Raw genomic sequence first — 17,754 nt, forward strand, 5'->3', positions numbered from 1 at the left:
AATATTTGCAGTTGAGAAGGCTTATGCATTAAGGGTTGAGCAGAGAATTCGTAGAAGAGGAGGAAGTATGTTTGGGTGCAGCTGCTGGAGGACTGGAGAATGATTGACAAGTGACGAATTCCATTACACTCCACCTGTTTATATCAGCTGTGTATAAATTCTTGAGTCAGGAAATATAAAGTAAAATTGTTGCGCATCTTCGGAATGTAATTCTTGCATTGCATTGAAGATTACCAGAATTCTGTTCATCGAATCATTCATTTGTGCCTAATAAATTACTAATATTTTGACATTGAAGAAAATCCTCTCCTGACTTTTTTATTGAACAGACAATTTAATTAGTTAAATATTCCAACAATACGACTAAAACACCAATACTCAACCTCTTAATTTCATTTGTATTTACTTTAAATATGGCTTCAGATGGATTAAGGTAATGACAAATCTCTGCTTACATGGTAGATTCTTAATCTGAATATGGTCTTAATCATGTTAAAAGTGTAATATTGTTGTCCATGTAAACGCTTTGAGTGCTGGCAGAGGCGTAAACAGTGATCTGATAGACATCAGAAGGCATGTTGTGTATGCAGAGGGTGAACGGCACAAGGTCAGGGGTACAGCGGAGGGAGGAGATGTGGATAATCAAAGGCAGCAGTGTGGCGTCTCTGTGTGTCAGCTGCAAATGAAGTGCAGAGCAGCTCAATGAAAATCTCTTTCCAGGATTGCGTAGTTTATTCCAGCTGGATGTCAGGGCTGGTTGTGTGTTCAGCTTGGAAATTAGGACTAGGCGATATACTGTAGCAAAAAAAAAACTCTTCTTTTTATTCCCCCCAGAGCGTTTGAACTACAGAGCCCTGTTCGTGACTAAAAATTTGTATATCGGAAGCGCGAATTAACAAATACATCAGCATTTTTTAACTCAATTGATCCTCCAAATTGTGGCCATGTAATTTTTTTAGTACTTTCTTACACTCAAAAAATGATGTTTGCTGTTTGTAACTACTAAAATAATATAAGCTTAAACAATGCAATCCTTTAGTTTTTTTTTAGGACAACTCAAATGTTTTACGTTTAATCCACATAAATTTGTAAAAACTATTAAGTTAACTTAATTCCTTCATCTTGTCCTAACACAAATCGTTTGTTTGATAATTTTACACTGTGTAGTGAAATCAAAATGAGGGAACATTATTTTAATGTGGCTCTGATTAACTAAAATGACAGAATAAACTCTTCATGGTCATGATTTATCCAAACATGTGTTAGCAAATTAGTAAATAGTGGATGTTAAATAACTAAAAAGCTAAAAATACTATATATCCAGAAACCAAATAAAGATTGGAGAAAATGCTTTAAAATGCTAAAATTAGATACTTTTACAAGCTATGCACCAATAGAGAAATTTTGTCTGATGCAGATAACCGATAACACTTTATATTTGAAGGTTGTTTATAAACCTATATATTGGCCAATAAACATGCTTTTTTTTTTGCGACATCACAGAAGCCAATGATCAAAACTCTAATTAAAGATAATATTAAGTTAGCAACAATATTTTAAATAAAATGTTAATATTAAACTAGTAAGCGATAATATAAAAAATAGCATTTATTGGCCAACATCGGTAATGCCAACATTGTGCATCCCTAAACTCAGCTTTTAAGTTCCCATACAAACTTGGTTAATTTGGTTGTCAATTAACCTAATCATGTTCTGAACACACACACACACACACATGGTTTGCAAAATGATCTAACAGGTTAGTTGAAAAAGTTCAACTCATTCACAAATTACAGTAGATTTAATTCAGTTTTATTTGTATAGTGCTTTTTACAATAATCATTGTTTCAAAGCTGCTTTACAAAAGAAGCACATTATGGCATTACAATTAAATTGAGTTGCAAAAAGTTGCAATCAAATATGTTAATATATGCAGTAATAGTTAACATGCAATTTTATTGTATATAAGTGATGTCCATGTGTACATGTTTAATAAAGTGTATTAAGTGTATGTGTTGTCCTCAAAGTCTTTGATGGTTGGCATCATATCTGCATAGATTTAAATTTAGACACTGCTGTCTTAAAGCGGTGATGATTTCTCCATTTCAATAACATTTTATATAGCCAACACAATGTCACGGCAATTTGTAACTTTTTGATTTAGTGGCTAATTCGTATGAAATTGAACAATCTCATTCGTACAGTTTAGTACAATTTGCTCATCCCCAAACAATGGGTGGATTTAGTGTGGGGTTGGGTGCCAAGCCTCCTTTTTAAAATCATACATTTTTGAACTACTGAAGCCACTAAACTGAAAAAATGTAAAATTGTTAAATTTTCCATGAGATTAGGCTGGAATAGCCGTTAGGGTTATAATATGTTCCACAGTATTTTATTATCATTTATAAAAATTTTGTAAATATGAGGTTTGTGAAATATTTTTTTATTGAAATTTTTTTTTTTTAATAAAATTTCTTATTGAATTTCTCTATTCTAAATTATGGCTGAGCATTACATTGAGATCAATGAACAAAGGTAAAAAACTATAACAATTACCCAACTCCATAGAATCCCAATCTCATCTATCTCCTTCTATATAGTCTAAATGTGTAAAATTACATCAAAGTATGAAATAAAAGTAATTGATCTACCCTGTGTAATTAATTAAATCCTCCTCTAAATAAGTTCTCAAGTTCACATTGAGAAACCAAAAATCTTAACATCACTGACCTTTGAAATTTCACTACAAAATCAGACACTATGGTGTTTTTGCTCTCTGTCTTGATGCAATAAGCACTGCGAGATAATGTGATCCTCAAACAAAGCGAACGGAGGAACGAGCGAATGTGAGGCTCAGTATCTCACAAGCAGATTAGCACGCCATCATCGATCACACTGTGACTTCATACATTATCTTAGCCTGCATCACTGATCCCACTCTCAAACTTCAGTGGATATGAGGCCTTGACAGCAACAGAGATGCCTCAGCGCTGTGGGACTGTCCTGATCTAGTGGATTATGACATTCAGAGCTAAACAGAAACCATGTAAACTAAGAATGCTATTTTATTGTGTAAAAGTATACTGGTTACATAATACTCCAGTTTTCAGGGTCACGTAGTTATTTAAAATTCAATCCTATTTGATGATTGGGAACTCAAGAAATATTATGTATAACCTTTCAAGTTAAATTACATTACAAATGTTGTAAATGGTTATGCTCCCTTATAAACTGTAATAAAATGCTACACAGCAAATTTCTGGAGTTGAAAAATTAGGAGTTAGGCAAAAAAGTGTGAAAGAGTTAATTTTTTTGAGTTTATTTTTAAACTTTAACACAATTTTGTGTTATGGGATACCCCTTGCTGTGTTGTATTCTGGAGTTCATTCTCTGGTGTTCAGAAACGTGCTTTAACTCCTTACTGGAGTTAAATTTTTAGAAAGTCCGCCATTACACAACTCTGCCGAGCAGCACATGAGAAATGGAGTAATGTTCTTCGTTGTGAGGTAGGTAAAAGTGCATTGTTATACAATTCTAAAAGCTTTTTCTAAATGTTGGATGTTTTGTAGCAGAAGTGTGTTTTGCTGTAGCTGTTTCATTTTGTACTGTGAGGCTAGTGACTGCATGTGGCTAACTTAGCATAGCATGTTAGCTTTTCCAATGTGGCTGTTTTGTGCAGTTTTTTAAAAAATGTTGTGGATGTGAACAAGCTAACTCTAGCTAATAATCTTTTCTTCCTCTGCGTTTCTAAAAATGTGTGTTCTGCTGTCAAAAAGAAGTGGTAGGCCTACTTGATCAGATGGAGAAACCTGCTGTTCACATTTCAAATAGGCTAACTTACACAACGAGGTAATGTCAATATATTTTATCCAGCAATAGAGCTTTATGTCTGTAAGATTTAATATGTGTAATATTGCTCATGAAATGTTTTGGATTGTATCATGATTTAGTCGTGACCGTGAGAGTATGCTGTTTTCAGCTATATTTACATTACATTTTCAATCACACTAACATAAGTTGTTAAATAACATTTATCTTTTTTATATCAGGCCACGATGCTGATAAAAGTGCAATTTGGAGGCAAGAAAAAATATATTAAACTGGAAGAAGATTGTTTCTTGGATTTTTTCAGTGCGGGTGAGTTTTAGTGTAACAAAGAGTATTTTTAAAAATATATAATAATAATAATAATAATAATAACAGTCATTTTGAAATTTATTTGATAAATTATACATTGTTGTTATGTTGTAGTCCAGCACAAGTTTGTGATACCAGAGGATACAGCATCGAAAGTCACAGATGACCATAGCATAGAGGTGGATGAGGATGTATTTCAAGAACTTGCAACAACCAAAGAAACATGTCATCCACACTAATGATGGTAGATATTTAAGAACATTTTTATAGATTTTGAAAGTTGGTCTCATGACTCAGAGTGAAAGTGTGCATTTCAGAACCATTTGCTGACACGTGTTGTTGTTGTTGTTTTTTCATCAGATTTGACTGTCCTGCAGCAAGGGGCTGTTGAAGTGCCCTCCTCCCCAAGTCTGACAGATACATTGTCTGTGTCAAGCAGTTTGAGCCGCAGTGATTCTGGATCTCAAATTATTCAACCTTTAATGGGCAGTGTCCAAAAAAATGTAAGTTTTTTTTAAACTTCCATATACATAGATATTATACCGTAAACATTACAAAATAACGTTACAAAATGAATGCATTTTAAAGTAAAAAATAGTATAAACACAGTTATTAGAATAATTTTTTTTTGTTAAAAAAATATTAATTTTGGTTATCTTCCTAAATACTTTTTTTTTTCTTCGTTTCAGAAAAATCGAGCAAATTCTAACTTCAAAGCCAGCAGAGTTGACTGTGATTAAGGAGTATGACAAGATATTTTTTTGCTGCTTCTGATTCCTGTGAAGTTAATTTTATATAATGTAATGTGTTGATTGTCTCATGCAATTTTACTAAGCCATTGGTTTTAGTTGGCACTAGCTGCTAACATATATTAATTGTAAATGTTTTGCTGTTAGATTTAATGCTTTGATGACAATTAATTTCAAAGTGTGTACATCGATGGAAATTCTAAATCTAATGTGTGGATTTGCATGAATAAAAGCAGTAAGTAAAGAGTATTGCATCAGTTCAGTCATTTTCATATATATATATATATATATATATATATATATATATATATATATATATATATATATATATATATATATGTATATATATATATATATATATATATATATATATATATATATATATATTGTTTGAAGTACACTTTAACTCTAAAAAGTGTTACATTTTAACATTGGTAAGGAGTTTATATTATACCCAAATGTAAAAGTACTCTCTGTAGGATTACAATTTTAACTCCAGAAAGTGTTATAATCTAACTCAAAAAAATGTGTTAAAATTCAACTCCAAAAGCAGAGTGATTTTAACTCTGAATGGGAGTACATTTGATGGTCACGCATGTACACTCAGATTGAGTTGATTTTGACTCCCAGGGAGTTTATTCCAAAGACCAGAATTTGCTGTGTAGGTTCCACACAATTCATTATGTTCTTTCAATACAAATTGATAAAGGTAACTCAATTGTTTTTACAAATTTAAGTGGATTGAACATGAAACAATAAAATTGTACCCCCAAAATGCAGAACAAATGTGGAACAAGCAGCATTCAAAAGTATTTTATGAATGTGTAAATATGTTTGGACATATTAAATTTAAAATTAAAATTTTAAATGATAAAACTTAAAGCTGTAGATATGTGATGTCATATTTTTTATATTTTGGGCTTTTCTGCATTTTATTGCACCAACATTTTTTATTGTAAAATTATTTTATTTTATTTTATTTGCTATTCTAATCAATGATTTTCCATAACATTTATATGGAATTTATAATATACAATTATGTAATATTAATAGTATTATATTTATTATAAAAGTATTTTCTGTCTATTTGGTGCTATAACTAGTATTAAAGACAGAGATGATTGATTTATGTGTGGCTTGAAATTATCAATACAGCCCATTTCAATACTTTGAACATTTCTGAAATAATAATAATAATAATATATATAATTTATTTTATTTTAACAATTTATGTGGAATTAGTTGATCAAAAAGTACATAATATAAAATATATTTTTTTATTATAAAACTAAATACTCTAGATATTTGATGCCGTATTTTTAAATATACTTTTGGTCAAAATGTGTTTAGGGTTTGCTCAACAACATGAGAACTCTGAATGATTCATGTCTGTTTATTTGCTGGTTGGCTAAGTCATATAATAAATAGGATTATACATCCAGCTAATCATTCATATAAAATAAACCCACTCATAATGATGCAACACCACACTGTCACAATTTATCTGACTGTACATTAAATCCTGCATACATTATAGCAGACTCTACAGTCAGCTGTTTTCTTCATTCTTACAAAAGGAATTAATAATTGGGATTTGTTTAAAAATTCAAGGATTTCTTGTAAAAGCAAGGTCGGAAATGTCTGAATTTGAGAAGCAAAATGGAGCTAGTCGGATTGGATGGCTTCTGTGGTGAACATTTGGGGCTCTGCGCTTTATTTACAGCAGATTTACACATGATCTCGTAACTCCACACATTAGGCAACTGCTACATGCTAGAATCTGGTAATCTCTTCACAGTCCTGGAGGATGAGAGTTGTTTCTTGATCTGTGAATGGAAGTTTGGGAAATTTGGATTACAAGAATAGATTATAATAACAGTTTTTGTCCATTAATATTGATCAAATTAATATCTCATCTCTAGTTCTTTTAAGTTTAAAGAATAATTTTTGCTCAGCTAAATGTGGTTAAACTGCATTTTACTGTCAGAACATGACAAAAACAAAACAAAGAGGTGAATGAAACATTTCTATTTTTGTGACTGATTTATTCAAATACAATGTTTTAATGAAATCTGTTCGGTGATTTGTGACTGTGATAAATTATATATTTCAGGGAGGTTTTTTGATTTCATTTAGCATATCTTGTGGTCATTCATCTTTATTTGGTGTTATATATTTCTTTATTTTGTTTTAAACATTTTAATATTAGGAATGCTCAAAGTACCGATTCATTGCATAAAGCACATTTTCCCTCATTTAAAATCTCATTTAAAATTATTATTAAACAGTAATAAAATTATTAAAACAGACTAAATGGAAAGAAAAATGACTTACAATGCAATTTGTAAACATTGCAAATGATGGAAGGATAATTCAACATGCCTTAATAAAAAGAAAACTTTGGAGCAAATATTTGATGCATGAGAAGTTAAAATGCACACCTATAAATCTTCCTCTGCTTGTAAGCTAGTAAACAATCATTTGCGTTCATGAGATTGGTGAGTACCGATCAAGTCATGAAATGTGATTATCGGCCGATACCGATCACCGGCCGATTCATCTGAGCGTTTTATTCATAGTTGTGGTCAATGATTTTACATAACATTTATATAAAAATGTATTATATAGTTTTTTAAAGTGTTGTCTGTTTATTTGGTGCTATAGGTAGTAGTAAAGACTAAGATATGATCAGTTTATGTGTGGCTTAAATTGAGGTTACTGTAACATTGAAGACAAAGAAAAAAATGTATTATATTTTTATTATTTTAATTCGTTCAGTAATTTTATGTAACATGAAATGTATTAAAAATGATGTAAAATTAATACTATTATTTTTTTTTTATTATTTTACTTTCTTTTCTTTTATTTGTTGTTGCAATCCATGATCTTCAAATGAAATTTTAAATAAAACTATGTAATATTAATAATATTATATTTATCATAAAAGTATTTTGTTTATTTGATGCTATAACTAGTAAGAAAGACAGAGATGATCGATTTTTGTGTGGCCTAAACTGACATTACAGCAACATTGAATACTCCTTTGTTTTCATATTCCTTTGAATATTTCTTTGAAGAAATATATATATTAAAATTTTGTTAAAAAAACGCATTACATTTTTAATTTTCTTTTCTTTATTATTTTTTTATCTAATTTAATTTTAAATGATATTTTATTTAAATTTTTTCTGTCAATGATTTTACATACCATTTATATGAAATGTACAGTATATTAAAATCATGTAACATCTTTATTATACAGTTATTTCACTTTAATTTACTTGACTTTTCTGGTCATTAAAATTAGACCTCCAGACATTCTCAGGTTGCCAAAAAATCTGTATGACTTTAACATTTTTGTTATCAATTTTATTGTCCAGCCTTAAGAGAATGGAAGATTTATGGTTGGAATCAGCCTTGACTTCAAGTATTTGTAAGCTTTGTATGGTGTTTTCACTCAGGAAAAACTCTGAAACTTGCATTTAAAGCCTCAAGTTAAACTTCGAGATGCTGGGATAGTGAAGGTTAGCTTGAGTAGATGAAGTCGTTTGAGTCTGTCACTGGAAATAATGATGAATATGATTTAATAGGGTGGTGTGGGCCATTACTCACCCTAACGCCTCCATTAGCACCTCTGGGACGCCACCCTGCTTGAGGAGAGACAGTCTCACCCCAATTTATGCCTCCGATTTAAACACACATCCTCTGATGGGCTCCGAAGACAAGGACGTTTAGAGCGTAAGTGATATTTTAGTGGAAACAGCCGAGTGGGAAGAAGAGAAACATCTCGATTGTAACTCCATCATGAAGCGAAAGGCCATAATAATGACATTTTATGAGATCTATCCTCTAACATTAGCAGCGAAAAGGTTAAGTAAAGAAGCAAATCGTCCTCGGTTATTGAATTTAATGGCATCTCCCATAGATTTGTAATGATGTGGGTTTTGCGGATATTCGAAGCCCCTGTTGTTTTTTTGTTTTTTTTTTGTCAGCAATATTTGGAAAGCATTTTCATTTTCTTTTTTTTTGTTTTGTTCATCCATTCGTTTATTTTCCTTCAGCCTAGTCTCTTTATTTATCAGGGGTCACCACAGCGGAATGAACTGCCAACTACATAAGGAAACCACGTCGTAATGTCATAGTATTAGCAGATAACAAGACTCACCAAAGTCTGTGTGTTTGTGTGCTGTATATATGGTCCATGTAATCAGTCTTTGAGCAGCTCCCAGCTCTGTGTGTAATCAAAGAAGAACCGGAACAGGTGTAGGTGTTTGGTGCATAACAGGATTTGTAGTTTCTTTGGTGGCAAATTTGTAGTTCTCCAGCAATCTGTATGGACTAGTTCGATGATGATTGTGACAATTAAATGATTCTAATCTATTTAAATTATTGATATATTTTAATACTAATAATAGTAAATATAGCTGCAAGCAGCAATTAAGGGGCCAAGCAGTTCAGAGCCCGAAAAGACCAAAGTAGCCCAGAGGCAGAATGAGCACTTTTGAGCACATTTGTCAGTGCCGTAAACAAAAAACATTTTACCTATGGACACGAATTTCACACGATTTGGTCAGGATGGTCTGACGATGAGCCGGTATTTCGGCAAACACTCTAGGAAGAGTTTGCAAATTAAGCTTTTAACAAAATCAGTAGATGGCACTTTGACCAAATTTATGTGTTGTGGTCATTGTGAGTTGCCAATGACACACCTAAAGTTCAGTGTCAATATATTTAAGCATTGCAGAGTTACAGCCTCAGATTCACTTTGACATCCTGCTAGCACATTTGTCGATGCCGCAAACGACGTATAAGTTTTGGTGCATCACTTAGTATAGTGCTCTATCAACTTCGCAAAAAATAAATATTTTCTAAATAATTAATGGTAAGTTTCCATCGTAAAGCAGATTATCTGGAAAATACAATTTATGAGATCCATCCTCCAAAATGAACAGTGTAAAGGTTAAGTAAAGAGACAGTCCTGGGTTATTGAATTTAATAGCAATCCCCATACGTTTACAGTGTGTGTTGAAGCCCCAGTGAGTCTCATAAGTGCAGAAACGGCAGAGTAACGACGTGTTAATTAATTTGCCTTTTCGCAACAGCTTCTGTCTCTGAGCCGCTACAGGGTGTGATTTAATACCTCACATAATTGCTTCAAGCCAAGGAATGTTTACCAATCTTAGAGGAGAAATTAACGTCTTTAGAAGGGTGGAAAAAGGCTGAAAGAAGGTGAAGCTTCAGGTCAAAGCCAACAAAAGTCTGCTCTGAGCTCTGAGCAAACAAACTGAGCACAAAGTCATTGTTCTCGAGTTAGAAATGAAAGAACGATTCAGCAAATGCTTCTGCAGACTGCAAGGACATCAAAAACTGAATCTAAAAAATAGACAAAAAAATACTGAAGCTGATTGTAGTTATTTGAGGAGGTTTGAGGTTGGTTCATTTATCTTTTCATACGATAAGTTAGCTATTTAAAACACATTTTTTATTTTGTTTTATAACTTACTTTACCTATTATATATTTATATGATTTTTAATTTTAATTTTTATATTTAATTTTATTGTTTTTTTATTGTATTTTTTTATTTAATAGTTTTTTATTTAATTCTATTTAATTTTATTATTTTAATAAAAAATTATACATTTTTTATTTTATTGAAATTTAGTTTAATTTTTAATTTAATTTAATTTATTTTAAATTTTTTAACAAATATTTTTTTATTAAATTTAATGAAAAAATGTGTAATTTTTTATTTTATGTATTTTTATTAATGTTTTTTAAGTCTGCTTTTGTCCACAGTTTTTTTTAATGATAATCATTCTATAACCTGAGTGTCGTGATACAATTTTCGAGCAGTTTTGTGTACTGATAAGCTTACTTAGTCAAAATTGATTATGAGCCTCACTATGAACTTATACATTTTAAAACTTCTTTTTAAAACTTTTTTATTACTCATCAGATGCTTTCTGAAATATATCTGCATTAAAAAAGCTAAGTGCTTTTTATTTAAACAATTAGAGCAAACATTAATGATGACCAGATGCTCTGATGTCTGAGGGTCCAGCATCCTCTTCATCGTCCTCTAAAGTGTCTCTGTTATTCTCATTGTTACCTGTTTTCCTCCAGACTGACTCAGCTTGTCAGGGTTGTTTTCATCAGGAACCTTGAAAATCCAATACGCTGGTTATCAAATCACATCACTCAAGGGCATCTGCCGGTCAGTGTATCTGGAGAATCGATCAGCTTATCAGTTCAGCTACTTTCATTTACTTCAAGCTTAACATGTGTGGACTTCCTCAGGCTCCGCGTCTGATTTTCCAACCCGACACAAGGGTCTCAGCACCTCATATAAGCCTTATCGCACGCTTGCTCCTACTTTCAAATGTCACCGCTTTGCTTTTGTACACAGACTGTTTACCATATATCAATGTGAAGTCAATTTTCTAGTAAGAATTAAAATAACGCTTTTTAAATCTTTGTTTATTTAAAACTCTCTTAAGCTCACCACGGTGACATTTATTTGATACAAATGCAGCAGAAACAATAGGATTGAAAAATGTTATTATAAATGTCTATTTTAATATATATTTGAATTATAAAATGTTCCATGGTAGAACTGCTGGATTTTAAACATTAATATCCATCACATGGTGTTACATGGTTCTTAGAAATCAATGCTGTTCATTGCTATATATATATATATATATATATATATATATATATATATATATATATATATATATATATATATATATATATATATAGATAGATATATATTTGAAATATTTAAAGCGTTAAAAAAATAATAACGCAAATAACACAGTTGCTGTTTATTTTTTTTTCTGATGTGGCTCATGTGTTCAGGGACGGCGCGTGCATAGAGGCGACACAGGCCCCCGAGGGCAGCAGAATAGTGAGCGAACCCCCCGGTCCTCACTTTCATCCGCTACACCCACACCCTCCCTCACGGTTCATGCTTTCATCCGCGAACCGGTCACTTTCTGGTTGAGGGTGGCGTGGTTGCCGTTTGAGCTTGCTCTGGCCCTGCGTATTTAACGTGCAAAGAAATGTGGATAAGACCAAGGACGCGCTTTTAGAAGGAAAGTTTCAGTATTAAACATTTAATGTCGCATCACCAGGCTATCCTGCGTTTCCTCCAGAGTTTCATGCAATTTTGTGTGTTTCATTTTTAACTGCAGTTCAGCAGTTCACTCTCATTCAGGATATTTTCATTCAGGATGTTTTAATGGAATTTGATAATTACAAAAAAAGTGTGTGTGTATATATATATATATATATATATACACACACACACACACACATACAAAGAGTTAAAGCAGATCAATACAGTTTGACAATTATTGCAGCTATTGGACAACATAATGTACTTTTGAGACTTTTTTGCAACTATGCAGTTTATTTATAAGAATAATGGCTCTTTTAGATTCAGCGCATCTGCGGCCATTAGCCTGTAATACTGAGAAGAGCAAAGACTGTTGACTTTCCATCACAGGATGGCGACATAGTAAGCCCTTAGAGGAGAAAAACTTAGTGTAACTTCAAACTACAGCTGATCAAATCATTATAAAACAGATAAGTGATTTTCTAAGTTTTTCTCTCTTTTATATGTTGAAGTGCTATATTTATAGCATAGTCAGGTAGTGTTTCTGGTAGTTTTTTGCTTTGACTTTTTCAGGGTTAATAATTGTGATCTTCGATTTCTCTGATTGTAACAGAGAAATACTGGGAAATCTCTGGCGATTCATGCCGTTCACCCTTATAATCTTAAAATATGAGCAAAATCAGCTGTTTTGTCATCACTTTAGACCTTACGCAAGAGAATTGTTCAAATACTAGCTCGAAAGTGACATTTGTTGAAGTAGCGGCAGCTTCTGCTGTTCTAACGTCAGTTGCAGATGTAAATGGAAAAAAGTAGTTCCTAATACAAAAGGATTTTAAGACTCTCCGTGTTTGATTTTCTTTTTCAAATACACGGTTATGGTGTTGAACTGTTGTATAAATGACTCAAAGCAGAACAATGTGGCTGTATATCATCACTGGTGGGACACTAACGCCCCATTCACACGGGGCGTCAGCGTCAACGCTTCCCATTCACTTTAAATGGGTGACATCAGGCGTTGCCGAACTGCATTGTGCATTCCGACGGAAGCGTCAGCCAGTCAGATCGCTGTATGCAAATACACCAGCTAGACAGTGGCCTATTGCTGACTGAATTTCATTGGCTGACGCTTCGATGACGATCGCTTCAGCCCCAACTTCAGACACGCCTTCAGTCAAGCGTTGACACTGAAGCCCCGTGTGAATGGGGTGTAAGGTACTTGGCCTGCGGCCTCAAGCCAACGCATGCCCCCCACAAGTGCCAGGCCAATATACAGCCATATTACACTGCTACTAGTGTGATATCGCTTGTGTATGTGTGTCTATGTATGTATGTATGTATGTATGTATGTATATATATATATATATATATATATATATATATATATATATATATATATATATATATATATATATATATACAGACATGAAAGAGTCATTTGCCGTGCTATAAAATTATGCAGACAAAAATCTCCAGCCTCAAAGGGCTTTTTCTCCAGTGATTTCTTCTCAAAAATCAAAGTGTGCCCATGCATTTTTCATCGCCGTATGTTAAAGTTGTGCTGGAAGATGACATTCCTCAGAACAACATGCCAGACTCAATGAAGAACACGAGTAGAGACGCTCCTCCTCTGAGCTCTCGCACTCTGCTCTTCATTCACACAGCACGTTTAGCCTCCCAGCGTCACAAATGATGGTAATTGTTCTTGAATCCACAATATTGAAATGATTTATGCTGGCATTACACATATAGTATGATTGCCTTTTTGACTAGGGGAGTGTTTATTGTAATGTGAGCAACACATTTGCTTTCTTTGGGTACATTAAATGTCCTCTAGCTTTGTTTGAATATAAACTCAGGTTTTTTTTTGACTCCACCAGCTAATAAAATCTCTCTCTTTTTCCCCCTCCTCTCTCTCTCTGCTTTCATGAATGCCTGCGGACACAAATCAGCAGGTGAGTGCATTTTTACCTTCATTATAAGAATTCTTTTGAATTGCAACTTTCACACCTCAACTTTGCCGAGTTTTTCATCTACGGGTTTTTCATCAATGAATGTCAGAATGTCAAAGTGCCCTGTAATTTAAACATCCACACGGTACATTTTCCACATTTATCCCGTCGTTTTTACTTTGGCCTTCCACACGATTGCAGGCTTTGAATGCACTGTATATAATGCCACATCAAGGGCAAAACTAATCAAATGGTTGCCACGGGGCTTCTATGTTTCTCTGCCTATCCTTTTCTGAAGAATCTCGATTCGGCCCTCTATAAAATTACTTCCCTTAAACCACAAATCATTGCTTCACCTTCAACTGGCAGCTCACGGCTATCGCTGACAGCTGAGGACGCCACTGGAAGTGCTTCAACTATTTAATGTCCTAAACGAAAACTAAACTCGCGCACATAATCAACATGCTAGCGAGATGAATCCTGCTGAGCGAAGAAAACTTTGTCATGTCTGGATGTCTTGCTTTTATTTTTCTGCCCTTGACAGTCTGTCTTTCTATCCCTGTTTTTTTTTTTTTTATTTATAAAATTTTCATGAATAAAACTACCGGCCATACAAATGCTAAGCTTTCTGAGGCAGAGTGAGAATAACATAGTCTTAAAGCTGCTGCAAAATGCGCAGAAGATCATTTTATCGTGTTTCAAGAGTACCGACAAGAAATTTGAAGGGCTATTTATAAAAATGTATGGAAGTCTGTGGCTTTTTTGCAAGGCTGTGCACCTGTAACACCACCAAGCTGCAAAGTGCCATGAATAAACATTTATTGAATAAAAGCTAAAGATGTAGACAGGGAAGAGCTGGGTAATTACGAATCAAAGCTAATCCAAGTGGTTAATGGAATGTAGTTACTTGAGGTAAACCTTGGGATTGTTTTTTTTCTGCCTTTTCTAATGCACAAACAAAGAAAGACAAGAATGTGAACAAATCTGCAGCTACTCCAAGGATTTTACAAAATGACAACCCCATAAAACTACAACTGGAGTGGAAAGTTCTGCGACTGATCATGTACCGGTTCCCAAATTACTGAACACAGAAACAGCAGATAATTTCCATAATTAAACAATCTAAAAGCAGAACAAATGGGAAATAATGTTCTGATAATGTTGTCTACTAATAAAAACAAGTAAAATGTGTGTTAGTTTTTCAGATTTACAAAGTGTGGCCCTGGACCATAAAACTGTCTTGTGTTGCTCAAGTGTATTTTTGGAAATAACCAAAAATACATCATTTGGGTCAAATGATTGATTTACCATTTATGCATTAGAACATTAATTAAAGAAAGAAAATTTGTACACTCCTATTGTAAATTTATCACCACTCAATTTTTGATTAGTAGTGAATTAATTTGGACAGCTTTAAGGGTGGTTTTCTCTGTATTTCTTTTTTATTTTGTTCTTCGAACAACCAGATTTCAGATTTATCTCAGCCAAATATTCTCCTATCCTAACAAACCATATATTAATAGAAGCCTTTTTTATTCAGCATTCTGGTGATGTACTGTATAGGCCTCAATAATAATAAAAAAACATGTATGACCAGCTATGATGGCCACAAATATGCAGTTTAGTACAATCTGAGATATAAAGGTACGTCAGCTGTCACTGGGTTTGTACCTTTTGCACCTAAAAGGTCCATATTAATACCTCAAGGGTGCATATTAGTACAGAAAAAGTACAAAAGTGTTCCTTTTAAATTTTTTAGGTACTAATAAGTACTTTTGAGGTACCAATGTGGACCCTTTAAGTACAAATGTGTACTTTTTGAACAGGTACCTCCCTAATGACAGCTTACGTACCTTTATTTCTGAGAGTTTAAGCTACAGTGCCATTTTACAGCATAAGCATGATTAAAAAAATCATATTGATTTTAAACAACATTCTTTAAATTGATTTTATACATTATATTATGCACAAGTGTTTCTAATTGTCTGTTTTTTTGTTAATGTGAAAGCCAGTTTTTGAGTCTATGGTTGAAAGTTTCAGAAAGACAACTATTGAATCCTTATAGTGTTTCTGCACAGTATATAAAGAGTTCATTTTTAAATGAATGAGAATCAATGATTTAATGAATCACTAATTAATACAGTTATTAATACATGCACTACCCCTACAACAATGTACTGTACTAAAAAAGATTTTCCTTTGGACTTTTGAAATGTTTCGGCTACTGATGACAACACTGTCCAAATGATCCCCATTCACACAGATCAGTAAAGAATGACTAAAAATGCTGCAGTATATTATGCACTGAATGAAATGGCACTGTCCTTTTTTTAAAACAGTCCTGTAGTCTGATATAAAGGACATGTAGACTAAATACTCAAATATGCCTATAGTCTGAACATATAATGCATACATATACTGTATGTACTGTATATGTTAGCATTTTCAAAATGTCTGTTTTTGTTTGTGGAGACAAGTGATATAATTTCAAAACCCTTGAAACTGCTTATTTTCATGCTGTCAAAATGCTAATTTGTATCTTAACAGACAACAATTATGAAAAATTAACAACATGCATGTGCAGAAATATGAATATGAAGTCGCATTTGTATGTATAAATTCACCAGCTTTGTATTTGCGCAATACATTTTTGTCAAGAAATTTAAGTCATTAGCATCCAATAAACAACACACTGTGAAGATAATAGTTTATGATTTAGAGCCATCATCACAGTATGTTGTTTATTAGCTGTTAATGATTTCACAATATGGAAAGAGACCTCCACCATTCAAAAAGATCATTAAAGTAATGAGCATTTTATTTAAGCTTATCGGAGCCTTATCACCTCTGTATGACATTAAGACTTCATTATCCACTAGTAGCGCTCAGTAGTTAAAGTGCCTCATTACATGGTGCTCTGGGATACTGAATTCTGAGTGGTCAATTGTGACATTCATGTATTTATTCACCCATTAATTTCCAGTGCAATGTAATGGAGGGCATTAAGGAGGCTTCCTAAATGTAATATTAAATTGCACTGTATATTGTGTCAGAACTCAGAAGAGGTTGTTTTTTTAGGCATTCCTTTAGACAGAAAATAAAAAAAAGACAATGTTGCATATTTTAATAATAAAACAATTATTTTGATGGACTTGCATGCACACACACACACACACACACACACACACACACACACACACACACACACACACACACACACACACACACACACACACACACACACACACACACACACACACACACACACACACACACACACACACACACACACAAAGATCATCATAACAGTTAACTAATAATAATTATAGTAATAATGACTAATAGTAGTTACTTAATCTTGAAAAATATACTATATTAAAATTAAATATTTTTAAAAATGAAATAAAAAAAACTAAACTTTTATGGTTAAAAATAAAAATTTTCTAAAAATTTAACAGGAAAAAAAACAAGAGTTTAGATGTTTGATGCTGCTTTCACCCCAGACATGGATGAAGCATCAAGCACAAGTGATTTACATGTTTAGTCAATGCAAAGACGTGAATAGACATCCTGTGACATGTTGCGTGTGAATGAGGCGGTGCGAATGAAGCGGCGCAAGTAAACATTTTGTGCATTTGATGCGCTTAATTGCTTATGTTGGAAAATTTGAACTTCAGCAGACGTCCCCCGCTGCGTTAACCAATCATGAGCTTGCTTTTGTAGGGGTGTGATTATGACGTAATGCCTGTTGTTGTTGTCCCAAGGGGAAAACCTCTTGGTGACAACAGACAACAGTTC

General features: G+C 33.1%; 1 protein-coding gene and 1 long non-coding RNA gene across 3 annotated transcripts in view; both read left to right on the top strand.

Annotated features, from left to right (window-relative positions):
* sez6b (seizure related 6 homolog b) overlaps positions 1 to 17,754 on the top strand; it is a 335,386-nt gene that overhangs the window by 96,019 nt on the left and 221,613 nt on the right. The window lies entirely within an intron of this gene.
* Positions 1,870 to 4,632, top strand: LOC108179305 (uncharacterized). The gene is made up of 4 exons (XR_001795875.4): positions 1,870 to 3,849; positions 4,050 to 4,137; positions 4,252 to 4,381; positions 4,498 to 4,632. It is a non-coding gene; the product is annotated as an uncharacterized lncRNA (long non-coding RNA).

Source organism: Danio rerio, chromosome 15 (genome assembly GCF_049306965.1).
Source record: "Danio rerio strain Tuebingen ecotype United States chromosome 15, GRCz12tu, whole genome shotgun sequence".
NCBI classification, from domain to species: domain Eukaryota; kingdom Metazoa; phylum Chordata; class Actinopteri; order Cypriniformes; family Danionidae; genus Danio; species Danio rerio.